Source organism: Myxocyprinus asiaticus, chromosome 28 (assembly GCF_019703515.2).
Source record: "Myxocyprinus asiaticus isolate MX2 ecotype Aquarium Trade chromosome 28, UBuf_Myxa_2, whole genome shotgun sequence".
Classification (NCBI taxonomy): domain Eukaryota; kingdom Metazoa; phylum Chordata; class Actinopteri; order Cypriniformes; family Catostomidae; genus Myxocyprinus; species Myxocyprinus asiaticus.
Window position 1 is genome coordinate 37,949,073 of NC_059371.1, and position 10,924 is coordinate 37,959,996.

General features: G+C 38.3%; 1 long non-coding RNA gene across 1 annotated transcript; it reads right to left on the reverse strand.

The window, feature by feature from the left end:
* Window positions 1-8,320: 8,320 nt before the first annotated feature.
* On the reverse strand, window positions 8,321-10,038 carry LOC127418867 (uncharacterized). The gene is made up of 3 exons (XR_007893559.1): window positions 9,949-10,038; window positions 8,851-9,029; window positions 8,321-8,457 (listed from the first exon to the last, which is right to left on the reverse strand). It is a non-coding gene; the product is annotated as an uncharacterized LOC127418867 (long non-coding RNA).
* Window positions 10,039-10,924: the final 886 nt, after the last annotated feature.

Here is a 10,924-nt window from a genome sequence, read left to right on the forward strand (position 1 = left end):
CTCCCATCTAATGTTGTTAAACAGGGGACCTTCTAACTTGGTACATTAAGAAAATATTAATTTCACTAATTATACTTTTAGTTTTTCATCAGTTTGGTCACATTTTAGCTTTTTAAATATTAACAAATCCATGTATTCAATCAATAAATATATTTGTTACATGTTTAATTACATAATTTGTATTATTTACATTGATTTGCACGTGCTAAAAGCCGGTGCTGTCTATGTAAACCGGCATTTCTGTAAAGTGGGTCTGTAAATGAGTGCATGTTCACGAGAGAGGCCCTGTCCCAAATGGCACCCTGAGCCCTTGCGGTCCTCCTGAGTCCAGACTTTGGTAATATAAACGAGGGAAGACAGCTGGGCACTAGTCAGCGAGTCCATGAGGATTCATGAGTTATAAAAGTGTGTATTTGGGACGAACTTCAAGACTTCAATCAGATGATGCATTTTTATACATTATTTTTCATATACATGCAGTTTTAAAAATTATTTGAAAAGTCATGACATTAATAGGGTAAGGAACACACTTTAAACTTGTTTTTATTAAATAATTCCAATCGACACACCGACAATATAGCATTACACAATTTATTAAAGAACCTCTGAAAAACAAAGCAAACATATACAGTAACAAAACCCCATCTTTTTAAACATTTAGTGCACATAAACATGACATACACCTAGATGGTTGCATGCAGGTGCTTAAAACAGTCAAAATGTATAGAACATGCATCTTAAACACCGCCTGTTTCATGACGACATACAGTCACTGTCAGTTACTGCATGACATTTAAGCTCAAAAAGTCAGAAGAGACAAAGAAATTGCAAAGAAAATAGGCGCACCGTTTCTCCCAAATGCAGCTGAAATTTAAGTGGATTACTTGTATTAACCTGAACTGCAGATGTCTGTGCTTCTCATAAGTGTCCCTACCAGAGTAGGTGAGCGGAGCGAGGTTTTTTAAAAAAAAAAAAAAAAAAAAAGCATCAATAGCCTAGTTTCCATCCACTTTTCACGCTATTTTATTTTATGTACAATTTTTGCCATCATCTTCCTGTTTCCATTCAAATGGCCTTTTATCGATATAAATGGTGCGCATGATGTCATGCCTAAAACACTTTGTTGCATTAGTTTTGGTTTGGCACAAAAGAAAGCCGTTTCTATTCAGAAATGTGTGTTTATCGCTAATTCACCTGCCAGATGTCCCTAATTTTTTCCCTCTGAAGTTTTGGTAAAATGGGGAGAGTATTGAGACAATTCATTGAAATTAACCAGCTACTGTCAATTTAATTCACAAATAAATGCAATCAGAAGATGAGGAATTGCAATCAAAAGGGAGCTGTTGTCCTTCTGATAGGACTGTACACACACCTTTCTGAATGGAATGGTCTAAACGTAAAACACCAGCTGAACTAATCAACATGTTAATATTGCATAGTTTGACTATCGATTGCCATCTAAATTCATTTTAGTGCCCTAGGCTAATTTATGCATTACACATTTGCAGATGAAGCTCAGCAAATGTGAATAGAAGACTTAATATCTTAAATTCAAACACTAGTATTTCTAAAAGTGAACTTTTTTTTATCAAAACTAATGCAGTGTAGAACATTGAGAATGTATTTTTTGTTCACAGAATTATAGGGCAAGGTTAAGTGCAATAATGGAAAATAACAGGCAATAATACATGGGCCATTTTTTATTTAATTTAAATTTTTGTTCTGGTAACAAATTTTTGTTTGGCAAGTTTTTTTTGCATCTAGCAATTTAATTGGTCGAACCCAGAAAATGCTGCCAATACGTTTCAAAAGCTACACAAATTTAGTGTTCTAATAAGCACATTTGTAGCTTTTCTTCTAGTATTGTGTATTTATTTTTCATTTAATACACCTACTGCATGGAAAGCGGTGATATTAAGCATACTGAAATAACTTCACAGTGGAGAGATAGCTGGGCACCAATTTTGCCAGTGAGCGAACAGGGAGCGGGGGTTTTCTAATCCAGGAGCGGGAAATGGACAACCCGGAGTGATTAAATCCTATGAGCACAGAGGGGAAATTGTTGCCGCTCCACTTCCTGGTCCCTACACGTTCAGACACACTGAAGAGCCGCAAAGGTTTTCATGCTTATGTATCCGCTTTTAAAATTTTCTGAACTTACATTCTCTTGTAAAGCCACATGTAACCAGCAAAATTTAAACTTTTAGCACAGCGGTCGATTTACAGCTGAGGCGTGGCACCTCGGTGCTGTCCGGACTCATTCAAGATGTTTACACCTTAAATGTGATGTGGTCACGTGTTTGACCACATTTGTATGTGGTTTGATCAGATCACAAGATGTTTTAGACCTTGGCATAACTATGCATTTCTGTGCTTTCATCTGGTTGAATGCTCTTCAAACTGAAAGCCTTTTTAATATAGGCATTATTGACCTTACCAACCCCCAGTGACAGAAGTCACTTGCCTCAGCATAACCTCTGTCAGCATCCATATGGAGAAAACTCTGAACCAAATATTGTTTTAACAGGTATACAGTTCTAAAACCATACACATGATCTTGATTGTTGCTAGTTTCATTCTCTATATTATGCTTAAAGGCTTGAATACATAATTTCAGTGTCACCAGCAAACACTGGTACCTCCCTATTAGGGAGATTGATGCAACATTAGAAGGTCTCAGGTCACATTACCTTTGCATGATGGTTGTAAGGTTTAAACTTTCCATGCTTCCACTCTCCAGTCATTGGATGGTGGTTAACTGCAGTGTTAGCACTTGTCAGGAACTGAAACATTGTTGGCTGCAGAGACTGATTGGAATCTACCATTCCAATAGAATTAGCTTCAGAATTACAATTCTTTGCAGTGACATTTTGGGCAGACTCCAAAACGTACTTCATTTTTGCAGCCAATTTAAAAAAAAAAAAAAAAGGTGCCAAACATTTGCTTTACAGCCCAGTACCATTTGCCTTCCAATTTGTGGAAAAGGCCAGACATTACACTGAACACCTTTATTTCACAAGACAATGGATTTGGAGCAACATGAGGGTGAATAAATGATAACTTTTTGGGCAAGCAAGCTCTCTACCACAATGCCAAATCCAGAACAGCACTTTGTATTAGTCAAGAATGAGGCCAAAAAGATCAAGCTTGGTCATTTGACATTGAGGCACTGTTTCCACTAGAGACTGTTAATAGTCAAAGACCATACGTGTTAAGGTTTTCGCCACTGATTGAGAAAGGCAAGGCTTGCCACTAGCCCAATCTAGTCCACATGTGATGTGTGGTGAGCCAATCATATCAAAAGCCCCTCCTGCACATGATGATCAGTGTCTTTGGGTTTGTACCATGGCCTCTCTCCATTTTCCACCACAGGTGGTGAACAAGTCACTGACACAAAAGCAGAGAAACAAAAAGCATCAAGTTTGTCACTGCTAAAAAAAAAAAAAAAAAAAAAAAAAAAAAAACAAACAAACACACACTACTTGAGCACACCTGAAGATGACCTACCTGGCTCACAGGTGGGAACATTTGGTGTCCAGGAACCATCTGGTCCACAGTGGAGTTGATTTGCTCCATTCAGTTTGAATCCAGGAGAGCAGATTATCTGAACACTGGTGTCAAACAACCACTGGTGGGACTACCTGACCATTGGGGATGTCAATAATGGGACAAGTCACTGAGGAACCAGACAGAGAGCAACTTGGATGCAACAATTCTTTGAGTCACTTAAAAAAAAAGTAATGCGCTGTGTGATAGGTTTTGATCCACCACTGACTAGTCAGCACTAATCAGGATAAATGTAAAAATTGCTTTGTTGCAAAACTGTCCACAGCTTCAAAATGTTTCCCAAAAATGGAGCACGGCAAATGTCCAAAAACACTTCCAATGAAAAGTCACTCACCCTCATGAAATCCCAGATGTGTATGACTTTCTCCTGCAGAACACAAGATTAAGAATTTCAGCTCTGTAAGTCCACACAATGCAAGTGATAGGGTGCCAAGACTCTGATGCTCAAATGCACATAAGGGAGCATAGGTTATCAACAGGACCCGTTTTAATCCATATCTTCAGAAGTTATATGGTAAGTGTTGGTGAAACAGATACTGAAGCAGTTTTTTTTGCTAGAAGTGGTCCTCCCTGCCTAGTAGGGAACAGCATGCATGGAGAACCACCAAAACCACGAATGTGAAGGGGATTCACTTCCCACCCACACCCATCATATCACTTCTGAAGACATGGATTTAACCACTGGGGTCTTATGGATCACTTATGCTAATTTGTGATTGTAGGCCACACAGTGCAAGTGAATGGGTGCCTAAATTGAACCACAGAGCTGAGAAATTCAGTCGAGTCATACTAGGGCTGGGCGATATGATATCGCGTGGCCAAACGCCCACAAACTAGTTGCCGATTCACCATTCCGATTTTGCGGGATGATTGAGCGCGCTCTAGCGGAGGATGCAGCAGTCCACCATGATCGGACACTCTGCTGGGACAGTCACTTGATCCAGACGCCTGAATTTTTAACATGCCAAGGGTCACTTGACTACACTGCACATCTATACTTCATTTGATGGTTGCCGATATCAATAGAAAGTCAAGAAAATACAAGCCAAGCTTGTATTTAAAAAAAAAAAAAAAAAAAAGCGGTGGGAGGTTCACAAACAGATTAGAAATTAATCTGCAAACTGTGTTGTATGATGATCACTTGTGGTAAATACAAACGTTTCACCACCTCAAAATGAAGCACGCTAAAGATTATGAAACGTCAAAAGGATGCTCTGCATTAGTACTTTTGCAAGGGTGTTTATAAATATTTGAAATCCATTTTCTTAAAGACGCGTTTGTTGTGCAGTTACTAAAATGAAGTAATAGCCTTTGTTGCTTTGAAAAGTTAATACTGTTGATCAACAACAGACAACAATGTGGCATAATGTGAAAGAGTAATACAACTTGGTCAAGTTTTAAAACAAATTTATAAAGTAGTTTTCACTTAGGTCTTTAACTGGATTTTCCAAAAATAGGCAATACAATATGGTCATTTAACAAATTTGTGATTTAAGAAATAATCTCTTTATAGAGATCACTCATCGTGAAATAAGATGTCAGATCGCCCACCCACAAGTCATACACATCTGGGATTGCATGAGGGTGAAGGAAATCACTTTAACCATTCCTTTAAAATGTGTCATGCACTGTGAAGTCAAATTTTCCTTGAGCAAATTTTCCATTGAGGTCATAGTACTAAAAACATACTGCAAGTTTCAGAACTCCACTTTTTTTTTGTTGGATTAACGAATAAGGCTTTGAAACATTCCCAAACGACTAGTTTTCTACTTCCTCATCTCCATTACCTAAGAGCTGAATACATCAGCACAAGTCTTCATCTGCATAAACAGGTCAATGCCTGCTTCACCTCTTTGGCCTGCCCACAGGTCCGCGGTTAGAGCAGTGAGAAGTCAGCACGGCAAGGAGAAACCGGGATTATTGGAGCAACAAGAGGTTCAAGATGCCTGCAAAGTCTACAGAACGTTGTGCAATGCCAGGCTATGGAAACACTTATTGCATTTTCCTAAGTTAGGAAAGTGGCGGACGTTTATTCTTAATGAATTCCCGGATCGCGTCAGCAAGACTGTTTGTTCGCTTCATTTTACTGAAGATTCCTTTTCAAAACAAGACAGTTCAACAGGCTTTGCAGAGAGACTTAGTTGCAGTGCCAAACTGCCAACTACACTGGACCCCACAGTAATGTCACAGACAAGTGGGAGTATCCATGTTAACTGTATTGCTTCGCATTACAGACTGTTAGATATGTACATAGTATCTGAATGTTTTCACCAAAATTTCCAAGCTTGTCGACGTCATCTAACGTCAAAATCGACAAATTTGACGTCAAATAGTTCTCATTTAACGTAACAGGAGTTACTTTCGTTGTGGAATAAGTGGAGCCAGAGCTCTTGAAAAGGAAACACCCCAGCGTTACATCTTAAATGCGGTTATATTTAAACGCATTATAGCTTTAATCAAAGTTCAACACACAAGCAAACCATGCAAATAACTACAAAATCGGAAACTGGGATTTTACTGTGCAGTCAGTGCCTCAGAGTTGTGAATGTCCTGATCTAAGGGGTTTGATTTGTTTTGGCTCATTTAATATAAATCTCAAAACGCCTTAAAACGCATTTTCTTCAGCAGCTATACTGCAGAAGACTTTCAGAACAATTCCACACGTGTAAAGGCGGGGGCTTTGATGCTTATTTCATATACAAAGAAACTTGCTCAGTTTGTCTTTGAATCGGTTCATACAAATATTTACACATGTTAAGTTTGCTGAATAAAAGCAGTTGAAAGTGAGGGGATGTTTCTTTTTTGGAGAGTTTAACAAAGTGCATGTAAACTTCTGACTTGCACTGTACATGGCTGGCCTGTTGCACTTGAGAAATCCTATGAACACCTACCAAACATTTTAGGCACTGGCTTGACAGCTCTTATAAAGCCAAGGCCACAATCAGCAAAATAATGTATTGCCATTGCTGCAAAGACAACTCAATATGCAATCATGTAATCCATATTACATCTAGTCTGTTTCTAGACACTGTCCATCACATACCTGGCTCACAGGTATGAACACTTGGGAGCCAGAAACCATCTGCTCCACAGTGTAGTTGCTGTGCTCCATTAAGTTTGAAACCAGGAGAGCAGGTAATCTGAACAGTGTCAAACAACCTCACGTGGGGATGCCCGACCATTTGGCATGTCAATGACTGGACATCTCACTGGATGAACCGGAGGGATAAACATGAGGATCACTTTGAATCAGTGCTTTAAAATTTAAAGGGCAGAATAAGCAACTTGAGTTACCCAGAGAGGTAATTTGTCTCCCATGAAAAGTAACAAGATGACAAATTAAGTGTAGTCAAGCACAAGGATTTTTTTTTATAAACATCCAATATTTAGACTTGCTTTGAGAATGCATCTTTAGATTTTCTCCCCAAGTTTGAATGCCCAATTCCCAGTGCTCTCCAAGTCCTCATGGTGGCGAAGTGACTCCTCAATCAGGGTGGTGGAGGACGAATCTGTTGCCGACGCGGCAGGAGACAGTCAACCCACGCATCTTACCACGTGGCTTGAGCGCGTTACTGCAGAGACAGTGTGTGGAGGCTTCACACCATCCACCACAGCATCCACGCACAACTCGCCACGTGCCCAACCGAGAGCGAACTGGATTATAGCGACCACGAGGAGGTTACCCCATGTGACTCTACCCTCCCTAGCAACCAAATTGGCCTGGTTGCTTAGGAGACCCAGCTGGAGTCTCTCAGCACACCCTGGGATTCAAACTTGCAAACTCCAGGGGTGGTAGACAGTCTTTACTTGCTAAGCTACCCAAGACCCCTAAGAGAAAGCATCTTAAGTGCATTTTGTATACAAGTGTATATTTTCCCCCCCTCACTTGGTTATACTTCTGCAAATGCACTAAAGACAAAATACTTGCATTCAAGATCCATTCACTAAAAGCAAGTCTAAATATCCGACATGCTGCTTCACAGGTGAATTCTTTTTTTTTTTTTAAAAAAAAAAAAAAAAAAAAAACTTAAAATTCTGACAATGTTGAATTTTCTTTAGCAGCTATACTGCAGAAGACAAATGTTAGTTTGATATTTTTATTGGAAAAGCCAAATCAAAAACATTGTTGGCATATAATGGGGCGAAGTCTACCCACCCTCACCTTTTCGGTTCACTTCAACCAATCTTAAAGAGAGTTTATAGACAAAAATTAAAATGTCGACATTAGACAAATTCTTTCAGCCCTCATTACAACCAAATGCTTCCTGAAGATCACCTACCTGGCTCACAGGTGGGAACATTTGGTGTCCAGGAACCATCTGCTCCACAGCAGAGTTCATGTGCTCCATTCAGTTTGAATCTAGGAGAGCAGGTGATCTAAACAGTAAAACACAGCCTCATGTGGAGAACCCTTTGCATTGTTGACTACCATGCCACTGGGAATGTCAATGACTGGACATTTCACTAAGGAACAAGAGCAGGAGATAGAGCAGAATGTAGACAAAATGAAATGGTTTGGAATCAGATTTGATTGACACACACCTTGAGTCACTGTAAATAACCCATTAGAACAGACATCAAAATAAGTCCAACTTATGCACTGCTTGGGGGTGTGGTGCAAAACAGGCCTTTTACCTCAACTCTAGCACAAATCTCCTACTGCACCTGGCTCACAGGTGGGAACATTTGGTGTCCAGGAACCATCTGCTCCACAGTGAAGTTCCTGTTCTCCATTCAGCCTGAATCCAGGAGAGCAGGTGATCTGGACACCAGTGTTAAAGCCTCACATGGAGAACCCTTAGCATTGACTACCATACCATTGGGCATGTCAGTGACTGGACATTTTACTGAGGATGGGTTAGATTGAGATGTCAGCAGCAGGTGGAGAACCTGAAATCATTGATAATGATTGTGATTCAGTATTTGTGATTCAGAAAGTAATCATTTGACTTCATTTAAGCTCTTAGTTACATGTCCAGCACCATAAACAATGTTAAATCTGGGCCAGTTTTCAGATCACCCATTAGCAGCTCACACGTAAATATTGGTGAAAAGTTGTGCGTTATCTAACTTTGAGCTGGGAGATGGGGTTAAAAAACTATTCAAGCCTTCCAACGATATTCAATGTATATCTAAATACGTCTGCATTTGCTCTGAAATGGGTAAGGCAGATTTCTTTTTTTCCCCTGTTAGAGGCAAGGTTATTACAGTTAACTAGAGTATATAACATTCCCTGCTAGCTAATAAGTCATTTTAGATCTACTAGTATTAGACAGATCTTACGTTCAAATTGCATGTTCAAGGGTGTCCACTGTCCATTAACACAGAACGATGTTGGACTGCCACCTGTTTGCGTGTAACCAGGAGCACATTTACACACCACTTTCTCCAAGTTTCTGAATACTGATTTAACAAGGTTTTGGTTGTCCAGCAGCTTGTCCTGATATTTTCTTGGTTCACCACTGAAACAGACAAACAGTGTAACAGTTTCAAAGCACAACTCAACAAACTGAACTAATTTAAAAGATTGACTCAAATTAATGCTAAACAGGACATGATTTGCAGTGTTTCTGCACTCAATTGGTCTGCTTCCAAACTCTACTATGATCACTGGGTTGTTAAAACCATTCCTCACCTACAAAATACACAAACATCATAATCCTCCAAATATTCACCATCCCCACAAAGATCTGCATATCTACTTCAGATATAGTGCAGGACTTTTTCTGATCCAATGCAAGACAAGTGACCCAATTTGCACAATATCTGTCTTAAATAGTGTGCGAGAACGTGTACACACTCATGGACATTGCCAATCAAGCAATCACTAGCCAGCTAATTGATTACTCTCTGCACATGCGTAGTAAAGCTTTCGCTCTTTCTACCTGTGTGTCAGGCGGAAACAGAAGAATCAAGTGGTGAATATCTTTGACGTTTTTAACAACTGATTTTGAGGTATGAAAGTTGATTTTTGTTTAGTGTCTGATCATTTCAAAATACTAACCCAAAGTATGGATGCCTTTGAATTTAAACAAAATCTAGTTTATCCCGAGATAAGCACAACTCATACAGAAAATTAAATGGCAATACATGCAAAATACATGTATGAAGTACATGTTTATACATGTTTTGTTTTTTTCTGATATAAATAAGCCACAAACTTGTACATTTATGCAACATATATTTCAAAATACAACACAAATGGCCGTCTTCACAAATGTAACATATTTTCCCATAGCCTACTAGTGGAATTTGTGTATGAACATATATGCTTAAATAAATTGATTATAAAATATATGGCCATAAATCAAAATTCTGTATGGGAAAGAAGTAGAAAGAAATATATATATATAAAATGTTTTTCATCAGAATATTACTTACATTTCTAAAGTATGGATTTCCTTCAAAAATATCACGATAAACGTTATAGACCATTTCAAGGACTGTTCATCGTTTTAAGGAAGTCAGAATAGCTGAAGTAGAAGCTAGGGCAGAAAAAAAGATTTTTTATTAATTAAAAAGTAAATACCTTGTTCACAGGTCACACAGACTGCTTTATTAAACAGCTTCATTGATTATAATAGGAGCAATTCAATATTCCCAATCTTTCCGAAGAGAAAATAATTGTGAGCATCTAAATTATGAGACAGTTTCATCGCCTCTCTCATGTAGATGTTCAGTATCAACAACACATCTTTAGGTAAACGTTTGATGTTCTTTGAGAACATATGTTAACTCAGAGCCTTATTTAAAAATCCAGTAAGCATTTTAATTCCTTTGTTACTGCCCTTAGAAAAATCAAGATTTCATGGCAAATTTGACAAACTCAACACTGATCATTTTCACATGCAAATGAGCTTAGCGGCAAACTTGCGGCAAACTGTTTTTTTGTTTGTTTTTTTTTTGTTGTAGAAAGTATTGGTAGGCTACTGAGTCAAAGTAGTGAAAAACATGAGTGAAAGTTACAAATATTAACATTTTATTGAGGATTTAATTTAAATGTATTTTATTTTAAAGGAATAGTTAACAGCAAAATAAATATTTTGCCATTATTCACTCACCCTTTATGTCATTCCAAACCTGTAAAGTTATTTTTTTCCGGGGAATACAAAAGGAGAATTTTTTGCAGAATCTTTATGCAGTTCTTGACATAAATTAGCAGTTCATAGTGACCATGAATGTCATGTTCCAAAAAATAAGTCTTCTGAAACCAAACAACAGCGTTGTGTACATCTAACCTTTCTTTCCAAATATTGTTTGGTTGTAAGTGAAAAATAATTTTAAAATGCAATCCCAGTGGTATATTAGCCTTAACCAAAGCTTTACAGATCTCTGAAATTCTTATTGAGCACTCTAT